The 11378-nt window shown below is 46.0% G+C and overlaps 1 non-coding gene across 1 annotated transcript; it reads left to right on the top strand.

Moving 5' to 3' along the window:
- The first annotated feature begins 10524 nt into the window (after positions 1-10524).
- TRNAN-GUU (transfer RNA asparagine (anticodon GUU)) lies at positions 10525-10598 on the top strand. The gene has a single exon. It is a non-coding gene; the product is annotated as a tRNA-Asn (tRNA).
- Positions 10599-11378: the final 780 nt, after the last annotated feature.

The following is an 11378-nucleotide window of genomic DNA, read 5'->3' on the forward strand; positions in this document are numbered from 1 at the left end:
CGACTTCGATCGCCGCTCCGCAAGCACGCATTCACGGCGGTATAGGCGTGCCTGCCCATTCTCGGGGCTCGCGTATTCGCCCTGCGTTGCCGCGAGTGGACGTCTGCCAAGTTTTCACCTCAATACAAGACCGCCCGAAATGACGTTGTGGGACAACGCATTGCGGCACACAGCATTCGGGCGGTGGCCGTCATCTCTCGTTCCAGGCGCCATTATGAAGTGGCTGGCAGATTTTTAGCTACCAGCGCATTTGTACGGTCTCTTATTCAGCTCTTTAGACTGAACTACTGGAATGCAGTTGAATATTGTTATAACAAAGTTGAATGGTCCGGCGAGTACTTCGTTATAGCAGTAGGTTCGTTATAGCCCGTGTTGAGGAATGATCATTCCTTCGATATACCCGTTATTTCGTTATAAACAGTTTAGTTATAACGAGGTTCGACGGTATGTTCTTTAATAATTTATATTTAAGTGCCATTCACTCGAAGCATCTCTGCGAGCGTGTCGCCTCACCGTTGTCACGGTGGCTTGGCGGATGCGGTTTCTTGGTCGCCGCCGTCTGCCATAAAGCATGGTGCCCGGTTAGTCTGAACAAACGTGAGTGGTTATGAACGTTTTTCCAGGGCTTACAGAGCGCACAAAAAAAAATTGAGAACAAAATTTAAATCGCCCTATATCGATTTATTACCGCGTTCCAGTTAGCAAGACGCTTCTTTCATATAAAACGCGGCTTAATTCTTGCGCAAGAAAAGATTGACAAATGACAAACAGCAGGTACTGCGGCCGCAGCCTGCTTTCACAAGCTAAGGGGGGGGGGGGGGGGCGTCGAGCACTGTTCTTTTTTTATTGTGGTTGTGGATCTCTGAGGCTAAACCATGATCAACTTCAAGAGTCTTAATCGAGGTACTGGAAGAAAAAATATTCCTTTTTAAAATTTTATTTCTTGTGAATTTGTCTTTTTCGGCCGTGTGAACATCAGCAGAACCATGAAGAGCCGAACAATCTAATTTTGCTAAGAATGAGTACTTTATCAAGTTGTTCACACACAGCCCCCTTATCAAACACCCCTTTCCCTGAAGAACGATATTGTCGCAGTGCATATAGCTTGCAACGTCTTCGCCCCACATCAGGAACTGCCCGGGAAATAGTTATTTGTGACAAAAGAAAAGAGCTGTTGCCTATCTTGAAGTTGGGAGCATATACTCCGTCTCACAAGATGTTTGGCGCGCACTACATTAATGTGTTCCTACACGCCTGTCGTCCCGCCAATTACTGACAAGTGGCTCCATCCATGTGAAAGAAGGCGTACTAGTAGTTAGCTTTTTGCTAGCTCTAACAGCTGGCGCTTGATGCCTTTTTATTCTTTTATCTGTTTGTTTTTTGAAAGGCGGGCGCCCGTTCCAAAGGGACTGGCCCCACTTTTATTTTTGCTACATTGCTGGAAGGCGTTGCACATTGCACGACGGCTCATGTGCGGTGCCAGCCAAACTCTGAATGGGTCTTGGACAGGTGCATCCGCTGTTAGAGGCGCCACCGTCTTCTGCGGCTTGTGTTCTTCGAGCTGGGTGGCGTGCTCGGTATCCCTGGCTGCTTTCTGGGCTTAACGAGCCGCCGCGCAATCTGCCGCTCTCCTTCTTCCAGCTGGAGATGTAGGGCGCTCCGAGTCCATCTTCGCTTTTGGTTCTGTATACATGCAATCGAGTTCAGCCTCTATTTTTGGTTCTAAATAGTCCGCTCAGTATCCATCGCTGCTTTCACTGCTTGACGCGCCGTAGACCTTCAGCTTTGACCTTAGCGACCCTTTCGGCCACCTTGACCATTTTTCCACCTTTGTGTATACCGCTGCATGTATAGCACTAGAGCACTATTGTCGCAGAGCATTTTCAGGCGAAGAGCGAAAGGACCAAGGGCGGTTGCTGCCTGAAGGGGCACCCAGGAGTACGGGAAAACTCCAACCAATTAGAAAAATTGAAGGAAAAAGCAAAAAAAAAGAACGAGAAAATGCTCTTCGCAAGCACTTCATCCAAGAAAAGCAGAGCGCCAGGCCGGGGGAAACCTTGTACCCAACAGAAAACCGGCTGGTAACCGGCGGCTCTGGGGATCGAACCCAGAACTTCCCGAATGCGAAGCGGATGCTCTACCGCATGGTCAAAAAACATCCGTATGAGCATCAGCGTTGTTAGAAAATGCCACGTAATCAATTTTTGCCGGGAACTGAAGTTGGTTTGGTTTGGTTATGAAGGTTTAACGTCCCAAAGCGATTCAGGCTGGGAGGGACGCCGCAGTGAAGGGCTCCGGAATCAATTTCGACCACCTGGGGCTTTTTAAACGTGCACTTCGTCATCGTCGTCATATTTTCCACCTGTCATCCGCCGCGGTGGCTATGTGGTTATAGCGCTCGGATGTTGACCCAAAAGACGTGTGTTCGATCGCGGCCGCGACGGTCGAATCTCGATGGAGGCCAAATTCTAGAGGCTCGTGTGCTGTGCGATGTAAGTGCCCGTTCAAGAACCCCATGTGGTCGAAATTTCTGGAGCCCTTCACTACGACGTCCCTCATAGCTTGAGTCGCTTTGAGACGTTAACCCCCCCATAAACTTTTCCGGCTGTCCTTCGCCTGTTGCGCACTTCCAGAAAGCAGGCCACGGAAAAGAACCAGACGAAGCGGCACTCTTGTAACAAGACGCTGTGCCGCTTGCATCCTAACGTCGTCGGAACCACCCCGACCCACTCTTACAACGGGGAATCCTAGGCAACGTGGAGGGAAAGAACAAAAAGCATGAAGACCAGACAGTGGAAGGGAAAAGAGCGTGGGCGGTGCCTGAAATGGAATCCCCTCGGCCGATTCGTCTTCGCCGTCACGCGAGGCTCCACGCTGGCTGAGACGTCGCGACGCGACCACCACGGCGTTTGTGTTGCGCCATCCGCGTGGCTGCCTCAGTCTCTCCCGCCAAGTTCGCAGATGAGTCGTCGGCGAGGCTGGGAACGCTCAGCTAGTCTACGCTTGACGGTTTTTCACCGTCGAGAGGCAGTAGGCGGAGGCGAAATCGGAGGAGGCGACACCGTGCGGCTGAAGGACGAACCTGAGAAACAGGCTGCTGTTGCCACTGGCTTTCCAACGCGCTCGGCAAGACGCATTAGACTCTGCAGACAATGTAGTGGCAGCAACCGGCAATTATCGCTACCACCACTAGAGTGAGGTCAGGCCGTTTGTTTCACGTTCCGAGAATGCAGCGTCTCGACTCATGTGCGCCGTGGCTTTGAAAGGTTTCGTTTCACTTGCAACCGGGGCAGACCGAGGCCGTGTTTTCGAGGTACGATTTCAAACGCAGCAAGCGGACGTCGTCGTCTCACGCGACCTAGCGAAAGCAGCGTGACATCCATCGGCTACGGCATAGACGGAAGTAATTGTTGGAACTGTAACTTTATTAATGATTTCGGGAGTGCTTACGAAACGTATTGCGCAAAAGGAGGATGTCCCAGAGTCGACGTCTGTAAGGGGTCTTTCTGTACAGGATAACCACGAAAGAGATTCATTACACATTAACAAATAAGCTTTATCCAAAAGTAAGCCAAACGAAATATAGAAAATGCTCATTAATTGAGCAGATCGAATACCTAATGGTACAAGAACATCGGAGAAAATACCGTTTAGTATGATGACGGGAACAAGATTATTAGTAACTGTCAATGACTAGCTTATATATATACACCGGGTGTCCCAGCTAAATGAAGCCAAACTTTTGAAAAAAGAGAAGTGTCCTAGTCCAGTGAAACCAACTCAGGGTTGTTCATAGTCGCGTGGCCTAGTCTTGAGTATTTTTTTCGCTCTTCAAAGTTAATTAATTAAGTTTAATTAGCTAACTTTTTAATTATTGACTTCAGGAAGAAAGTGTCAAGGCGAAAGTTTTAGATCACCTCGAAAAACCGCTAGTAGTCCTGTTTCCGTAAAGTTACGATTTACGTAGCTTCATTTATTAGCCTTAAAAGAAAGTTGTCACGTGACCAGCTGCTCACTCACTTCTCTGCCCCAATGTGCACCCAAAGTCTCATCGAGGAGAGGACTTCAGAAAAAACGGATTTCATTCTTTAAGGCACGTCTTGGGACGTTGAAGTGGCATAGATATCTTGTGGAAGCTTTTTCTTATTGTGTGGGTTATGGTTAAAGGCCATTAAAAAAACTACTTTAGCCAAATATTACTTCGCTGCAAATGTCTCAGTAAGCTGTTTCTCAAAGCGATCTACAACTTTTCAATTGACACTTTGTGCCTCAAGTCAATAATTAAAAAGTTAGTTGATTAAGCTTGACTAATTAGTCAACCTTGAAGAACGAAAAAATACTGCAGACTAGGTCCCTCGGCTCTAAACAACCCTAATTTGGTTTCAGACGGCTAGGACATCCCGTATTTTTTAAAAGCTTGGCTACATTTAGCTGGGACACCTGGTATATATATGCGCGCACCTGCAGCCCTCACCGTTCGGACATAATCCACGTGACACTTGCGGTAATGCAGGACATTTTATCTCCCCCGCTATGAACGAGGGTGGCGCTGGTGAACACACTGAAGGTTAGGTTACCCACAACATAAATACCTCCGTAGGTAGATTAGACGGCTGCCTCCATGGCTCAGTCCGCAAGCAACATATGGAGGTCGTGGGTTCTGAACCCACATACCTCATGTGATTGTTATTTTCTTCTGCTTTCTTATTAATTCACTTTCAGCGATAAAGTGATCATATGACAAATTTCTCGTTAATCGATGCCATAAAATATGAAAAAAAAATTGAGGGACACTTAAGCTCCTCCTTAAGGTCAGTTAGTTCCCATATGTACAGAAGGTCATCCCCTACTTTATATTCATAGATCCCTGAGAGTCCTTACACTCCTCCTGGCCGCCACGCTCAGTGGTTATGGCATTCGGCTGCTGACCCGAAAGACGCGGGTTCGATTCCAGCCGCGGCGGTCGAATTTCGAAGGAGGCGAAATTCTAGAGGCCCGTGTACTGTGCGATGTCACTGCACGTTAAAGAACCCCAGGGGGTGGAAATTTCCGGAGCCCTCCACTACGGCGTCCCTCATAGCCTGGGTCACTTTGGGAGGGTAAACACCCATAAACCTTCCACGATGGGCAGTTTTCTCACTATACGGTGGGCAGGTTGTGATGACACCGCAAGGTCACGCGACCTAAGTGGTCCACCTGCCTCCTGGTTTGTTCTCTGGAGATCATCTGCCAGAGTCATGCTCTTCATTCTTCGCTCGATCAACGCTGACACCGGATATTCTGGACGACGGGGCCTTCAAACGCTATCGGGTTCAAACAGTCCTCTATGCTTTCCTTCGTTCCGCGATGACTATTGGCTTCTTCAGTGTATTATTTGTGTACCTGGTGCATTCGCACCTTTTTCTAGCCGTGCGCTACTGCTAGGAGTGATTTTTTTCTTTCAGTACAAATTATCGCTCTTCGTATTAAAACTCTACTGCCTGTTGCCTGTATCGGGTTCAAACAGTCCTCTATGCTTTCCTTCGTTCCGCGATGACTATTGGCTGCTTCAGTGTAATATTTGCGTACCTGGTGCATTCGCACCTTTTTCTAGCCGTGCGCTACTGCTAGGAGTGATTTTTTTCTTTCAGTACAAATTATCGCTCTTCGTATTAAAACTCTACTGCCTGTTGCCTGTATCGGGTTCAAACAGTCCTCTATGCTTTCCTTCGTTCCGCGATGACTATTGGCTGCTTCAGTGTAATATTTGCGTACCTGGTGCATTCGCACCTTTTTCTAGCCATGCGCTACTGCTAGGAGTGATTTTTTCTTTCAGTACAAATTATCGCTCTTCGTATTAAAACTCTACTGCCTGTTGCCTGTATCGGGTTCAAACAGTCCTCTATGCTTTCCTTCGTTCCGCGATGACTATTGGCTGCTTCAGTGTAATATTTGCGTACCTGGTGCATTCGCACCTTTTTCTAGCCGTGCGCTACTGCTAGGAGTGATTTTTTCTTTCAGTACAAATTATCGCTCTTCGTATTAAAACTCTACTGCCTGTTGCCTGTATCGGGTTCAAACAGTCCTCTATGCTTTCCTTCGTTCCGCGATGACTATTGGCTGCTTCAGTGTAATATTTGCGTACCTGGTGCATTCGCACCTTTTTCTAGCCGTGCGCTTCTGCTAGGAGTGATTTTTTTCTTTCAGTACAAATTATCGCTCTTCGTATTAAAACTCTACTGCCTGTTGCCTGTATCGGGTTCAAACAGTCCTCTATGCTTTCCTTCGTTCCGCGATGACTATTGGCTGCTTCAGTGTAATATTTGCGTACCTGGTGCATTCGCACCTTTTTCTAGCCGTGCGCTACTGCTAGGAGTGAGTTTTTCTTTCAGTACAAATTATCGCTCTTCGTATTAAAACTCTACTGCCTGTTGCCTGTATCGGGTTCAAACAGTCCTCTATGCTTTCCTTCGTTCCGCGATGACTATTGGCTGCTTCAGTGTAATATTTGCGTACCTGGTGCATTCGCACCTTTTTCTAGCCGTGCGCTACTGCTAGGAGTGATTTTTTTCTTTCAGTACAAATTATCGCTCTTCGTATTAAAACTCTACTGCCTGTTGCCTGTATCGGGTTCAAACAGTCCTCTATGCTTTCCTTCGTTCCGCGATGACTATTGGCTGCTTCAGTGTAATATTTGCGTACCTGGTGCATTCGCACCTTTTTCTAGCCGTGCGCTACTGCTAGGAGTGATTTTTTCTTTCAGTACAAATTATCGCTCTTCGTATTAAAACTCTACTGCCTGTTGCCTGTATCGGGTTCAAACAGTCCTCTATGCTTTCCTTCGTTCCGCAATGACTATTGGCTGCTTCAGTGTAATATTTGCGTACCTGGTGCATTCGCACCTTTTTCTAGCCGTGCGCTACTGCTAGGAGTGATTTTTTTCTTTCAGTACAAATTATCGCTCTTCGTATTATAACACTACTGCCTGCTGCCTGTATCGGGTTCAAACAGTCCTCTATGCTTTCCTTCGTTCCGCGATGACTATTGGCTGCTTCAGTGTAATATTTGCGTACCTGGTGCATTCGCACCTTTTTCTAGCCGTGCGCTACTGCTAGGAGTGATTTTTTTCTTTCAGTACAAATTATCGCTTTTCGTATTAAAACTCTACTGCCTGTTGCCTGTATCGGGTTCAAACAGTCCTCTATGCTTTCCTTCGTTCCGCGATGACTATTGGCTTCTTCAGTGTAATATTTGCGTACCTGGTGCATTCGCACCTTTTTCTAGCTGTGCGCTACTGCTAGGAGTGATTTTTTTCTTTCAGTACAAATTATCGCTCTTCGTATTATAACACTACTGCCTGTTGCCTGTATCGGGTTCAAACAGTCATCTATGCTTTCCTTCGTTCCGCGATGACTATTGGCTGCTTCAGTGTAATATTTGCGTACCTGGTGCATTCGCACCTTTTTCTAGCCGTGCGCTACTGCTAGGAGTGATTTTTTTCTTTCAGTACAAATTATCGCTCTTCGTATTATAACACTACTGCCTGTTGCCTGTATCGGGTTCAAATAGTTCTCTATGCTTTCCTTCGTTCCGCGATGACTATTGGCTGCTTCAGTGTAATATTTGCGTACCTGGTGCATTCGCACCTTTTTCTAGCCGTGCGCTACTGCTAGGAGTGATTTTTTTCTTTCAGTACAAATTATCGCTCTTCGTATTATAACACTACTGCCTGCTGCCTGTATCGGGTTCAAACAGTCCTCTATGCTTTCCTTCGTTCCGCGATGACTATTGGCTGCTTCAGTGTAATATTTGCGTACCTGGTGCATTCGCACCTTTTTCTAGCCGTGCGCTACTGCTAGGAGTGATTTTTTCTATCAGTACAAATTATCGCTCTTCGTATAAAAACACTACTGCCTGTTGCCTGTATCGGGTTCAAACAGTCCTCTATGCTTTCCTTCGTTCCGCGATGACTATTGGCTGCTTCAGTGTAATATTTGCGTACCTGGTGCATTCGCACCTTTTTCTAGCCGTGCGCTACTGCTAGGAGTGATTTTTTTCTTTCAGTACAAATTATCGCTCTTCGTATTAAAACTCTACTGCCTGTTGCCTGTATCGGGTTCAAACAGTCCTCTATGCTTTCCTTCGTTCCGCGATGACTATTGGCTTCTTCAGTGTAATATTTGCGTACCTGGTGCATTCGCACCTTTTTCTAGCTGTGCGCTACTGCTAGGAGTGATTTTTTTCTTTCAGTACAAATTATCGCTTTTCGTATTAAAACTCTACTGCCTGTTCGCCAGCGAACGGCCTTAGTAATGCTTCTGAACACAGTGAGCTTCCTACCACTTCCTTCAACACAATCACTCAAACATGTTTTGTCTCTGGAATTCGATCTTCTTTTTTTTTCATTTGTATCGTCGTGCGCGTGTCATAAAAAGAAAAAGAGAAATAGTAACATGTAATCGATTGATCCCTCGACTACTCGTATGACTGGTGTTTCGATGTTAGAATTTCCAGTTATTGCGATACCTGGTACAAATTACTCCAGCCATGTTAGAAAATCACATTTGGTGATTTCGGTTGCAAACATCACTAGCTGGCTTTCTTGAGGCCCATGCATAGACAGTGCAGGTTTTTGATATCTGTGTATGTAAGAAATGAAAAAAATATATTATCTCAAGAGAAATGGCGAGCCGTACTTGTAACGGTTAATTTGAAAGTGCCGCCATTCGAATTTGTCAACGACGTTGTGCGTCGAGCCTTGAATCGCAGCGCCAGGCGTTTTCTGGCGAGAGTGAGAACAATCACCTAATAAGCCGTTTCATTCGATATGGTTGTATGGTTGATTTTGAATTGCTGGCCTTCCACGACGATTGTAAGATGTTCAGAGAATTTGTTCAGATTTTTAAACGGTACCGTGGAATAAAGCTATCAAGTATTGTTTTACTGATGTTAAATGCTAGAATTTCGAAAAATCGCTGCCGTCTCTCGAACCAAAGGCTAAGACTGCCATATTGAAAAGTCCCACTCCCGCCCAGCCCCTTCAGGTCGTTCCGTCTGAAAGGTTATCGTGCAGAAAAGGAACACGAAAATGTTACACACCGCTCCCACAGCACATCCAGCATTAATTTCCAAAAGCATTCGCCCAACTCAAGGCCATTTTTTTTCGTGCGCGCTGTCACATGGCAGAAAATATTTCCGAGGAATGGCAGCGACGATGAAGACAGCGCCAGATGTTTATTTCCCGGTAATTACAAAACCTTTTTTGTGAACTGGCTAGGACGCCAGAAAACGCAAACTAGCGCTTGTGTGAAAAAACAATAATTAAACATAATTCTGAAAAAAATCTGCAGGGAAATCCCGTATGAGGTGAATCAAACAAACTCCGATACAAGTCGAAAGCGTGAACGGAAATGGCGATGGTTGAACGGCAACAAAACGTTAACCGTGCCCGATTACGAAGAGTGAAAGCGAGCAACGTGCTATCTCAACCAAAGTCTGGAAAGAATGGCGATATTTAATTTTTAATCAAGCATTGTGCTCATGCTGAATAAGAAATAAACGCGTGAGCTCGTAGCGGATAACTGCTGCCGCTAAGCCGCGGCGACATGGCGTCGGAGATGATGAACTATTGTACGAAGTTAAGCGCTAGTAACGTCGCTGTAGTCATCTTTAATATAACATCAGCCCTCATTAAATAAATTGTACAAAAGCATAGCGTTTCTTCGTCATTTATTACAGATATAATTATTCACGATTAATGCCGTCTCTATCCTATGACGTCCTCGCCAAACGAATGCGCTCTTATAAAAGGTCTTCGCGCTCATTCAAATGCGAATGCCATTGTCAGAGAATTTCATTATGCTCGTAACTGGGACAGCAGAGTAATGACATCATTAACGAATTTCATTCGTTACAACTGACATTAAATACTCCGCATTACACGGATGTAATAAGCGCCGCTGCTGATATTCGCTTACTTTTATGGCGCCTTTAATGTCTGCCTGCAGAGTTCGCTATTCTCAAGATCATGCTAAAACATGCACATCAAGAATGAAATACAGCGTTAGCAATGTAAGCGGCTTTTTACGCGAAAAAAAGACAATGCGAAGCTTTAACGTTTTCTGTCATCCTTAATGAATGCATTTCAAATGTTGGGACTCCGCTAATATCTTGCGAATTAGGTGAAATTAATACAGACGGCAATTAAAGCCAGAATATGCAGAGGCATTACATCATTTCATTAGGTTTTAAGTGAGAAGAAGCAGTGTAAATGACAGGGTACTGCGGATTAACGTAGACGCTGACTACATTCTTACAGGCTTTTAGAACATGAATCAGTGGGAGTGAATTTGTCTGCAATGTCGTCTGTTTCAGGCGCGTTCGTCCACGCTTCTCGTCCTCATTGTTTTGTTTTTTTTTGTTGTTGTTGTGCGTTTTGCTCCGCCTTTTTTTTAATTCTTTTTTGCTTCGCACGAAACAGTCACCCTGCATCACGACTCTAATGAGAGCACACGAGGCATGTTATCTTTCATGCCGAGCCGTCCCGCCTCCGTGGCGCAATCGGCTAGCGCGTTCGGCTGTTAACCGAAAGGTTGGAGGTTCGAGCCCTCCCGGGGGCGAGTTACTTTTTTTCTCTTCCATTTTTTAACGTTTCGTCGTGTTTATTTTTTGCTACTTCCACACAGCCTCAGAGCGAGTTTTTCCGCCGCATACTTTCAGTACAGCGCTGCCTGTGGGGAAGGTCTATACTCCGTTTCATACATAGCAGGCAACGCTGCCAAAGCTAGAACGCCTGTTCGCGCAGGCTAAGTCCGCACGCAAAAAGTATTTCGCCATACAACCAAAGCGAACACAAGCATATTTCGCAGCGACAAATCTTACGTGCCGTGACTGGCACCTCCTGGACTTCGTTTTACCTCTTGCCACATTTTCGTCCTGCGACTCGTCGAGACTTTGAGAAGCAAGGAGTACACGTGGCGGTATGATACGCGATTGGCAGGGCGAATCGCTTCTACTAAATCCGCGCCCAAAAAATAGTTCCCACTCCGTGAAAATTATGGCCAGAGAGCCCGAGCACTGAGCGCCTCAGAGCTTCGACCGTGATTTTCAATGCTACTACATCGTTTTATACCGCTCTTTGTAATCGTCCAAACCATGACCGGAGTTTTGAGAACGAATGGTACTTGACGGAGTAATATAGTTTGGCGGACGCACTATTTCAGCAACCATATTCTCATCAAGCTTCAAACAATTCAGCTGAACATGCTCCCGAGTAGAGTCAATGCGTCGCCTTGGACGCCGCCGCTGCCGCGACTAAGGGCATAAACATATCACAACGCGCCTTCTTCGAAATAATGAGGAAGTAGGGAAGCCAATGATCTATACCACTGACATGTCCA

Source organism: Amblyomma mixtum, chromosome 7, assembly GCF_055824585.1.
Source record: "Amblyomma mixtum isolate Tamu chromosome 7, ASM5582458v1, whole genome shotgun sequence".
Classification (NCBI taxonomy): domain Eukaryota; kingdom Metazoa; phylum Arthropoda; class Arachnida; order Ixodida; family Ixodidae; genus Amblyomma; species Amblyomma mixtum.